The sequence below is a fragment of the Pecten maximus genome, chromosome 17 (genome assembly GCF_902652985.1).
Source record: "Pecten maximus chromosome 17, xPecMax1.1, whole genome shotgun sequence".
Classification (NCBI taxonomy): Eukaryota; Metazoa; Mollusca; class Bivalvia; order Pectinida; family Pectinidae; genus Pecten; species Pecten maximus.
This window is the reverse complement of record NC_047031.1, coordinates 10,543,158-10,552,553: the sequence shown is the minus strand read 5'-3', so window position 1 is coordinate 10,552,553 and position 9,396 is coordinate 10,543,158.

Here is a 9,396-nt window from a genome sequence, read left to right as displayed (position 1 = left end):
GATATACAATATGGATTCCAGTTGGTGAACTCTCCCCTAATGTTAGTGTGTGGTATAGTGATATACAATATGGATTCCAGTTGGTGAACTCTCCCCCTAATGTTAGTGTGTGGTATAGTGATATACAATATGGATTCCAGTTGGTGAACTCTCCCCCTAATGTTAGTGTGTGGTATAGTGATATACAATATAGATTCCAGTTGGTGAACTAGCTCTCCCCTAATGTTAGTGTGTGGTATAGTGATATACAATATGGATTCCAGTTGGTGAACTAGCTCTCCCCTAATGTTAGTGTGTGGTATAGTGATATACAATATGGATTCCAGTTGGTGAACTCTCCCCCTAATGTAAGTGTGTGGTATAGTGATATACAATATGGATTCCAGTTGGTGAACTCTCCCCCTAATGTTAGTGTGTGGTATAGTGATATACAATATGGATTCCAGTTGGTGAACTAGCTCTCCCCTAATGTTAGTGTGTGGTATAGTGATATACAATATGGATTCCAGTTGGTGAACTCTCCCCCTAATGTTAGTGTGTGGTATAGTGATATACAATATAGATTCCAGTTGGTGAACTAGCTCTCCCCTAATGTTAGTGTGTGGTATAGTGATATACAATATGGATTCCAGTTGGTGAACTCTCCCCCTAATGTTAGTGTGTGGTATAGTGATATACAATATGGATTCCAGTTGGTGAACTCTCCCCCTAATGTTAGTGTGTGGTATAGTGATATACAATATAGATTCCAGTTGGTGAACTAGCTCTCCCCTAATGTTAGTGTGTGGTATAGTGATATACAATATGGATTCCAGTTTGTGAACTAGCTCTCCACTAATGTTAGTGTGTGGTATAGTGATATACAATATGGATTCCAGTTGGTGAACTCTCCCCCTAATGTTAGTGTGTGGTATAGTGATATACAATATGGATTCCAGTTGGTGAACTCTCCCCCTAATGTTAGTGTGTGGTATAGTGATATACAATATGGATTCCAGTTGGTGAACTCTCCCCCTAATGTTAGTGTGTGGTATAGTGATATACAATATGGATTCCAGTTGGTGAACTCTCCCCCTAATGTTAGTGTGTGGTATAGTGATATACAATATGGATTCCAGTTGGTGAACTCTCCCCCTAATGTTAGTGTGTGGTATAGTGATATACAATATAGATTCCAGTTGGTGAACTCTCCCCCTAATGTTAGTGTGTGGTATAGTGATATACAATATAGATTCCAGTTGGTGAACTAGCTCTCCCCTAATGTTAGTGTGTGGTATAGTGATATACAATATAGATTCCAGTTGGTGAACTCTCCCCTAATGTTAGTGTGTGGTATAGTGATATACAATATGGATTCCAGTTGGTGAACTCTCCCCCTAATGTTAGTGTGTGGTATAGTGATATACAATATGGATTCCAGTTGGTGAACTCTCCCCCTAATGTTAGTGTGTGGTATAGTGATATACAATATGGATTCCAGTTGGTGAACTCTCCCCCTAATGTTAGTGTGTGGTATAGTGATATACAATATAGATTCCAGTTGGTGAACTCTCCCCCTAATGTTAGTGTGTGGTATAGTGATATACAATATGGATTCCAGTTGGTGAACTCTCCCCTAATGTTAGTGTGTGGTATAGTGATATACAATATGGATTCCAGTTGGTGAACTCTCCCCCTAATGTTAGTGTGTGGTATAGTGATATACAATATGGATTCCAGTTGGTGAACTCTTCCCCTAATGTTAGTGTGTGGTATAGTGATATACAATATAGATTCCAGTTGGTGAACTCTCCCCTAATGTTAGTGTGTGGTATAGTGATATACAATATGGATTCCAGTTGGTGAACTCTCCCCCTAATGTTAGTGTGTGGTATAGTGATATACAATATGGATTCCAGTTGGTGAACTCTCCCCCTAATGTTAGTGTGTGGTATAGTGATATACAATATGGATTCCAGTTGGTGAACTCTCCCCCTAATGTTAGTGTGTGGTATAGTGATATACAATATGGATTCCAGTTGGTGAACTCTCCCCCTAATGTTAGTGTGTGGTATAGTGATATACAATATGGATTCCAGTTGGTGAACTCTCCCCCTAATGTTAGTGTGTGGTATAGTGATATACAATATGGATTCCAGTTGGTGAACTCTCCCCCTAATGTTAGTGTGTGGTATAGTGATATACAATATAGATTCCAGTTGGTGAACTAGCTCTCCCCTAATGTTAGTGTGTGGTATAGTGATATACAATATGGATTCCAGTTTGTGAACTAGCTCTCCACTAATGTTAGTGTGTGGTATAGTGATATACAATATGGATTCCAGTTGGTGAACTCTCCCCCTAATGTTAGTGTGTGGTATAGTGATATACAATATGGATTCCAGTTGGTGAACTCTCCCCCTAATGTTAGTGTGTGGTATAGTGATATACAATATGGATTCCAGTTGGTGAACTCTCCCCCTAATGTAAGTGTGTGGTATAGTGATATACAATATGGATTCCAGTTGGTGAACTCTCCCCCTAATGTTAGTGTGTGGTATAGTGATATACAATATGGATTCCAGTTGGTGAACTCTCCCCCTAATGTTAGTGTGTGGTATAGTGATATACAATATAGATTCCAGTTGGTGAACTCTCCCCCTAATGTAAGTGTGTGGTATAGTGATATACAATATAGATTCCAGTTGGTGAACTAGCTCTCCCCTAATGTTAGTGTGTGGTATAGTGATATACAATATAGATTCCAGTTGGTGAACTCTCCCCCTAATGTTAGTGTGTGGTATAGTGATATACAATATGGATTCCAGTTGGTGAACTCTCCCCCTAATGTTAGTGTGTGGTATAGTGATATACAATATGGATTCCAGTTGGTGAACTCTCTCCCCTAATGTTAGTGTGTGGTATAGTGATATACAATATGGATTCCAGTTGGTGAACTCTCCCCCTAATGTTAGTGTGTGGTATAGTGATATACAATATGGATTCCAGTTGGTGAACTAGCTCTCCCCTAATGTTAGTGTGTGGTATAGTGATATACAATATGGATTCCAGTTGGTGAACTCTCCCCCTAATGTAAGTGTGTGGTATAGTGATATACAATATGGATTCCAGTTGGTGAACTAGCTCTCCCCTAATGTTAGTGTGTGGTATAGTGATATACAATATGGATTCCAGTTGGTGAACTCTCCCCCTAATGTAAGTGTGTGGTATAGTGATATACAATATGGATTCCAGTTGGTGAACTCTCCCCCTAATGTAAGTGTGTGGTATAGTGATATACAATATGGATTCCAGTTGGTGAACTCTCCCCCTAATGTTAGTGTGTGGTATAGTGATATACAATATAGATTCCAGTTGGTGAACTAGCTCTCCCCTAATGTTAGTGTGTGGTATAGTGATATACAATATGGATTCCAGTTGGTGAACTAGCTCTCCACTAATGTTAGTGTGTGGTATAGTGATATACAATATGGATTCCAGTTGGTGAACTAGCTCTCCCTTAATGTAAGTGTGTGGTATAGTGATATACAATATGGATTCCAGTTGGTGAACTCTCCCCCTAATGTTAGTGTGTGGTATAGTGATATACAATATGGATTCCAGTTGGTGAACTAGCTCTACCCTAATGTTAGTGTGTGGTATAGTGATATACAATATGGATTCCAGTTGGTGAACTCTCCCCCTAATGTTAGTGTGTGGTATAGTGATATACAATATAGATTCCAGTTGGTGAACTAGCTCTCCCCTAATGTTAGTGTGTGGTATAGTGATATACAATATGGATTCCAGTTGGTGAACTCTCCCCCTAATGTTAGTGTGTGGTATAGTGATATACAATATAGATTCCAGTTGGTGAACTAGCTCTCCCCTAATGTTAGTGTGTGGTATAGTGATATACAATATGGATTCCAGTTGGTGAACTAGCTCTCCACTAATGTTAGTGTGTGGTATAGTGATATACAATATGGATTCCAGTTTGTGAACTAGCTCTCCCCTAATGTAAGTGTGTGGTATAGTGATATACAATATGGATTCCAGTTGGTGAACTCTCCCCCTAATTTTAGTGTGTGGTATAGTGATATACAATATGGATTCCAGTTGGTGAACTCTCCCCCTAATGTTAGTGTGTGGTATAGTGATATACAATATAGATTCCAGTTGGTGAACTAGCTCTCCCCTAATGTTAGTGTGTGGTATAGTGATATACAATATGGATTCCAGTTGGTGAACTAGCTCTCCACTAATGTTAGTGTGTGGTATAGTGATATACAATATGGATTCCAGTTGGTGAACTCTCCCCCTAATGTTAGTGTGTGGTATAGTGATATACAATATGGATTCCAGTTGGTGAACTCTCCCCCTAATGTAAGTGTGTGGTATAGTGATATACAATATGGATTCCAGTTGGTGAACTCTCCCCCTAATGTTAGTGTGTGGTATAGTGATATACAATATGGATTCCAGTTGGTGAACTCTCCCCCTAATGTTAGTGTGTGGTATAGTGATATACAATATAGATTCCAGTTGGTGAACTCTCCCCCTAATGTAAGTGTGTGGTATAGTGATATACAATATAGATTCCAGTTGGTGAACTAGCTCTCCCCTAATGTTAGTGTGTGGTATAGTGATATACAATATGGATTCCAGTTGGTGAACTCTCCCCTAATGTTAGTGTGTGGTATAGTGATATACAATATGGATTCCAGTTGGTGAACTCTCCCCCTAATGTTAGTGTGTGGTATAGTGATATACAATATGGATTCCAGTTGGTGAACTCTCCCCTAATGTTAGTGTGTGGTATAGTGATATACAATATGGATTCCAGTTGGTGAACTCTCCCCCTAATGTTAGTGTGTGGTATAGTGATATACAATATGGATTCCAGTTGGTGAACTCTCCCCCTAATGTTAGTGTGTGGTATAGTGATATACAATATGGATTCCAGTTGGTGAACTCTCCCCCAATGTTAGTGTGTGGTATAGTGATATACAATATGGATTCCAGTTGGTGAACTCTCCCCCTAATGTTAGTGTGTGGTATAGTGATATACAATATGGATTCCAGTTGGTGAACTCTCCCCCTAATGTTAGTGTGTGGTATAGTGATATACAATATGGATTCCAGTTGGTGAACTCTCCCCCTAATGTTAGTGTGTGGTATAGTGATATACAATATGGATTCCAGTTGGTGAACTCTCCCCCTAATGTTAGTGTGTGGTATAGTGATATACAATATGGATTCCAGTTGGTGAACTCTTCCCCTAATCTTAGTGTGTGGTATAGTGATATACAATATGGATTGCAGTTGGTGAACTTTCCCCCTAATGTAAGTGTGAGGTATAGTGATATACAATATGGATTCCAGTTGGTGAACTCTCCCCCTAATCTTAGTGTGTGGTATAGTGATATACAATATAGATTCCAGTGGGTGACCTTTCCTCATCATGCTTGTGTGAAGTATATATAGCGATATACAATGTGAAGTAAGCTTTGTACCGATGCCGATACTCTTATAAGATATCGTCAACGTTCGCGAATGTTACTGGTAGTACGTTTTATGAAATTGTGGTAGCGAAAACAATATTTGGGAAGAACGTACACGGCCAAAGGGAGACTTTATTTCCAACTTAAATTGTACATATACTTAATCGGCGAATTGTGTGTTAAGGGGACAAGAAGTTCGTATGCTCACTTATTCACAACTTTAAAAGTGGTTTTTCCTTAGATTTTATACTTCTAATAAGCTATTATGCAACTTTGACCATTTACTATTTAAAATAGTTGTAAACAAATGTCAAATCTTATGACCTTAAATCTGCATGTACATACCTCTGGAATGTTACTGGCATACACTGCCCTCCAGTCACTATTGTCAATCACCATATCGGTCTGGAGTGCTCCTTGGATGTGGACAAGTTCGCATTCTAGGGTATTTCGGTTATAATTGACAGCTGAACAAAATGAACACAACAAGCATTCCTTCAAGCAAAGTACAAAGGAAAGTTCACCGGAGATGGTTTGTTTACAGTTTCCGTAGCATTCAAGTCTATTTCCAGGGAGATATTTATCCAATGTAGATGAATCTAGACAATATGGTTGAACAGCTGAAACATTTTCTAACACAAAAACTATGATGTACGCGAAATACTTACTTAACTTTGTCAACGTCATGTTGATGTCTACTCCAATACTAACAAAATGTTACACCAACAGTGATTTTCAATAGGCAAAGTAAGAATTATGCGTTGACTTTCAAACTAGCACTTTTATTTTGTCGGCTGTAATCCACACTTCGTTCAATAGACGTTTGTATATTCAGACAATGTCGCCGTTGCAATCAAGGAATCCTCTGCACTCATAACAATGTAAAACAGCTTAGTTCGTTTGCAGCAGCTTCCAATAGCGGAACTCTTCACTTAAATAGGTTTATATATATTTATATCATGGGATTTGATACCGAGGACTAATTGCAAGTTTTTTTTATATGTAAAGGCAGTTTCCGTGGTAGACAACAGAAGAAAACTATAGGCTATATAGGATATGTAATGTTTATATTTTATGCCGAAGAGCATAACCTTCTGTGATATCAACATAAACTACAGTGCCAGGATCATATGAATATAGACAGGGACAATATTGTCTACATTCTAAACTGCCCATCGTCACAGAAATGTTTAGTCACAGCATGATATGTAGGGATGTATCTGAAATCCAATGTGGATATCATGTATTATTATTTGATAAAAAATGAAATACAGTATTGCAGGTAGCTAAGTCTTAAGTTATAATTTATAAATTTGTTTGTAGCTTAATAAATGTTTCTGTTTGATAAAAACCCTTGTATTTTTCGGTTTTATTGCCGAGATTTCCATATTTTCTGATAGAGATACATGTAACGACATCAATGAACGCCTTTCGGGGAGAAAATAGGGTTTGATCCGGGCTTACCTGGAATATCCTCCATAAATAATATGGACCACAAAACCACAAGACATTGTCATGGGAATGGCGTACAAATGTGTTAATGTAGGCGTTTATTAAAATAGCTTTCCTTGATGAAATGTTGCCATTCTGATGAAATGTGAAAAAAACAAATTAAAACTGTTGGAGCTGTAACGAGATAATTAATTTACACGCCAATCCCAAGTACAACACACTTATTGTAATACAGGGATTTAATTAAAAACAAACAAGTTTTAAACTTCATACTGCGGGTCAATACTAATAACAATGTTAATGGGACGGATCTATACAGGGACATGTTTCTGTGTTGTTTTACATGAATAATTAAACATCTCATTGTGACAGGTTTGCTTTATTGTTCTATAATAGATAGCAATATTAATCACGTATATTGGTGTCGACACAAACGACAACAAAGGGGCATATACCTGTTTGGGTTTACTATTCTTACTAATCACATGATTACTATTACTTTATGTCTCTGATGTGATAATGGAGATTAACTTATAGAGTATTAGAAGTCACTATGTTAATCTCCATAGATTAATATCATTTTCAGTATGTGTTAAGCAAATACTTATCAAACTTTCCATACACTAACTGCAGCTAGCCTTATATTATTTCTTAAAAGTTTTAACATTTGAATTTATGATTTTATAATGGGCTTGAACAACCATTGTACATCAATGACCTGTATCTGTTACATAAAATGTATGAGTGACACATGCTATGATATATATACGATGTAGTTCCAACAGGTCAGTTTAACAGGTAATAAGAAACGGCTTATTATTACTTTCTAATTTCAGTATTGAAGGACTTCATTTCAATAGAGATGGTCTTCTTAAACCTCTATGTTAATGGCTTCATGGCTTATTTTGACATTTCCACCTTAATTACATCGGTATTTATAATTTTGGTATGATTATATATAGCCTCTCGGATGGGGAGCTTCAATCCTTTCCTTCAAGTCAAGAGCTAATATTGCTGTTCTGATGGCCTGAGGTTACGCACCCTTCTTTGCACAGCTTCATCATTCGAAGCCACATAACGACAAATATTGACATATGTATTTCTGTGAACCCAGGATAGAACCTGTAGCTGGCTACTAAAACTCACCTGGCACAGTCCTCAGGTGTGTCATAGCCAGAGTCAGTCATGCATGGCCAATGAAAATAGAAACCATAACAGATACTGACACTAGTGTCGGTATTTAATATTTACTTGCCTGAACTGAGAACATATATGTAGTTAAATTTTCCTTTCTGGTAGAGAATGTCTTATTAGAAAACACTTAATTCATTAATACCATAAACTTTCAATATTAATCATTGATAACATACTATAGATACATTAACTAAACTTTTATTTTCAGTTCCTCAATAAAATGAAATACAATTTAATTGCATTTTAATAAAATATTAAATAATAAGTCTTAAACTTTCATAGAAACATGATTATAGTATAAATTGCGTAACTGCTTTTTTTATGGATCTTAATAAATATAAATTCAACATGTAGGCATCGTAATACCATGTATTAATAATAAAACAAATATTGCTCTTAGACTAAACAAATGTTAATAGCAAACTTACAGAATAAAGGTAATTTGTAAATATATATTTATATATAACTTTAAAAGCATTAAAGTATTAATACATACATGATATAGTCTGATTATAGACCCGGGCAGACATGGTGTCTTATAGGACTCGAGGTAGACTCGGAGTGCAAATGGAGTGCACTCAGAGTACACTTTAGTCTACACTCAACTGTAAACTGACATACGGCAGAGTGTAGACTTACTAGAGTCTCCACGGAGAAAGGATGTCTTACTCGGGTACGTCAGCCCGCACGAGAAAGACTATTATCGGTGAACATTATTGGAATCGTTACAAATGTATAGAACTATTTGAATTATACTGCGAGCTGGAAAGTTCCTCAGGTCCTGTCACTACACTACTTGATATCAGGGATATGTATAATGATTGATTGGATAAGAAAATTTCAAGATTTGAAATTGATTTCGATATGAAATATTGAATAACTTCAGCCTGTGTGATGGGCATAATTTTGAAAGATCAAATTTAACTATTCAAATGATTTGCTTCATCTCATATTATCAACAATTTTTTTCAATTTCATTTTTTATTCAAGTTTTTAATGAAACGTCATCTGCAAATGTTAAAAATGTGAAATTGTTTGTTTTGAAGTCTCTGACCTGACCTTGATTGAGACTGTATCTTTGGACAAAGCAAAATTATATCATCTTTTGCCATGCACAAAGAAATCAATGTGCGAGAAAGCTAAGTTGATACTAAAATATTGTAAATTAAGTCAAAGTCAGTTATTTTGGTGAGGAGACATGTACATTTTTGTACGCTTTTTAATTAAAGTTGATTTCATATATTTACAAAGGTATACAGAGACTTAT